Source organism: Apaloderma vittatum, unplaced genomic scaffold (assembly GCF_000703405.1).
Source record: "Apaloderma vittatum isolate BGI_N311 unplaced genomic scaffold, ASM70340v1 scaffold16294, whole genome shotgun sequence".
NCBI classification, from domain to species: domain Eukaryota; kingdom Metazoa; phylum Chordata; class Aves; order Trogoniformes; family Trogonidae; genus Apaloderma; species Apaloderma vittatum.
In genome coordinates, this window is record NW_009712303.1 from 7,139 (window position 1) to 10,023 (window position 2,885).

The 2,885-nt window shown below is 41.0% G+C and overlaps 1 non-coding gene across 1 annotated transcript; it reads right to left on the minus strand.

The window, feature by feature from the left end:
- Positions 1–1,874: 1,874 nt before the first annotated feature.
- On the minus strand, positions 1,875–1,947 carry TRNAT-AGU. Its single transcript has one exon. It is a non-coding gene; the product is annotated as a tRNA-Thr (tRNA).
- Positions 1,948–2,885: the final 938 nt, after the last annotated feature.

Below are 2,885 nucleotides of genomic sequence, written 5' to 3' on the forward strand. Positions count from 1 at the left end.
TCTTCCACTGTCTTGCCGAAAGAGTGAACATGACTGTCTCAGTTGTAGCCAGAACTATCAGTTTCCTCATTGAGAAGGCAAGAGGGTTCCTGCTGCAGATGTCTGTGCTCCAGTGACTTGCCCACTGGTAGGTGTTGCAAACACACCTCAGAGGATTTCTTTTTACCTGCCTGACATCTCTGCTCTGAAGATTCCGGTTATTAAAGTTACCTGTATGAAATATGCTGGCTTCTCAATGACCAGCCTTGATGAAGAAGAAATACATGCTAATGGCACAAGCGTACATGCCAAGAGAGGATTAGTAATTAGGAGCTTTCTGCTTGCAGTCTAGCAACCAGCCATAGGTGCGGATTTTGTATGACCTGTAGCTATTTGTTGTCGACTCCTAAATGCAAGCACTGAAAGGATTAGCAGGTGATACTTTTCCCTATCCACAGACATCAGGGTGGCAGCGCACAAGAACTGCAGTGAGGTCATAAAAACAGTCTTTTTTTTTTTTTTTTCCCCCCAGGGCTTTAAAGATCAGCACTGTTTGTCATGGAGCTAAACAGCTTGGAAGTTGAACATCAGTTCCCACAATTGTATTTAAGAAGTGCTCATGAATCTTGACAGACTTATGAGTGATTGTAAGCAGCCCAATGGAAACAATAGGCCTGCAGTAGCCGTGGGATATGGGTGGGTGCCGTCGGCAGCGTATCTGTGCTGGTGAGGTCTGGCGCGGCAGGTAGGCTACGTCGGGGCAGAGCCCCAGGAGCTCGGGCAGTCACACCGCAGCACATCTGAGCTTCAGTTCCAGCTGTTCCTCAGCTGCTCAAGTACTGTGTCCGAAGAAATGTATTGAATAAAGTGTGTTTTGAGTGCTTTGGTAGAAGAGGCTCAACCATGTCTTCCCCTGATGCAAATTCACATCTGTTGAGGGTTAGGGATATCACCAGGACGGCATCTAAGAACATCCTAGCTTCCGTAGCTTTATAACCCCAACCTACTCTCTCAGTTTGGGGAGGCATATGTTGCCAGCTCAGGCTGGCTCAGAGAAAGGTAAATACAGATGGGTCTATATGTATGTGTGTTCACATATATGTTTATAGCTAAATGTTTTATTAACATGAATATAGTTAGCTGAAGAACAGAAAATTTCTGGAGAAGTTTTCTAGAACTGAAGGTCTTACGTGGCCAAGGGCAGAAAAGCTTGTGAAAGGGATATATTTTCTTTATGCCAAGACCTTATTTCTTGGAATATGAAGATACAGAAAGGGAGAAGCAGGATATAAAAAAGTGAAGTGGTGATATTGTTGATTGTGGTAATTGAGAGTAGACTGATAAAGGGGAGAAGTTGCATGTAATTTACTGCCCACTTACAAATTACAGAGGGAAAGAAATAGCTATTCTGCATGCTATGATATGACAAAGGCTTTTTTTCATCTGTAACTAAAAACGTACTGCTGTTTTGTAATTCCATGTAACTGAATCAGAATCAGTAAAACATTTTCCTTTCTTTTAAATGCAATTGCCTTTGGGTAGAAGAAGTTTCCTAATGTCTCCTAAACTCCTTAAGTGGTGTTTCTGTGAGTATACAGAGATCTGTTCTGCACAAAGGAATACCATAGTCCAAAATCTGTATTTTGGAAATACTTTGTGAGATAGATTTCTTTATAAGACGTGACAAACTGAATAGTTAATCGCATTGAAAAGGCTTTATGTTTAAAGTTTATTATAATATTAAATTACATAAATTTAATTTTAAGGGAAATCGTAGAATCATAGAATGGCTTAGGCTGGAAGGGACCTTAGAGATCATTTTAATCCAGCCTCCCTGTCGCCAGGGACGCCACCTGTCTTTAAAAAACCACCATCACGCTGTCGCGATAGAGCAGAGACACCGCTGGGATTCGAACCCAGGATCTCCTGTTTACTAGACAGGTGCTTTAACCAACTAAGCCAGCTGTTCTGTGGAACGTTGGGATGATAGTTCTGGGAAAAAAAAAACCCAAACATTTCTGGAAATATATTACTTAGGGCTAAAAACTGTTTATATACAAAAATCTTTCACACCCCACATGTATTAAATGCAGTGTACTCTGCCTATAAAGATTTTTTGCAGCTTACTGTTTGATCTGAACACCGTGTAATGAACAGTTCTGCTTGTGATGAAATTTTCTGTAATTGAAAGCCCAAATGAAGATGCCTACTAAGGAGGGAATAAAATGCACAAGCTATAATTAAATGGAGTCTCTGCAGTTACTATATGAGGTGCTTTTTATTTCTGCAACCTGGAATGCTAAGTTCAAAGAAGAAGCTGCAGAAGATGGAAAGAAATTGCAACCACTGTCACATGCAAAAGGTCAGTGTGACAAAAGACAGGTAAAAGAAAAGATGTGATCAGAAAAGGCATATTTTTGCAAGAAAAAAAAGGAGGCTTTTGCTAGACTACAAATAAAACCAAAATGCAGTGAAGAATTACTGGCCTTTAGAAACTAGGTACTTTAAACAGTGGAGGAATTCCACAGTCCAACAGTACGACACAGGTGGGAAAGATTATATTCTATTTATTGCACTTTAATTTCTATATCAGTCAAGGCATGCTGTTTTCAGAAAAAGAGATGTAATCTGATTATCTAGTAATTCAGGCAAACCATTATGGTGTTTAATTTGCAAATGCTCACGGCCTAGAACATCTCACTGAGCAGTTGATAGCACGAGGAAGAGTTAAAGCTGCGGGTTCAGCCTTCAGCTGTGCAGGGGCTGAGTTGGTAGAAGCAGCTACAGAAGAGCGAGAGGGATCTGCTACCTGGGCTTGGAATGAAATCGATAAGTGCATGAGACCGGATTTTCTTCCTCCCTGTTCTTCAAGGAGATACACACGCAGCAAGGGTTTGATGAGTGGA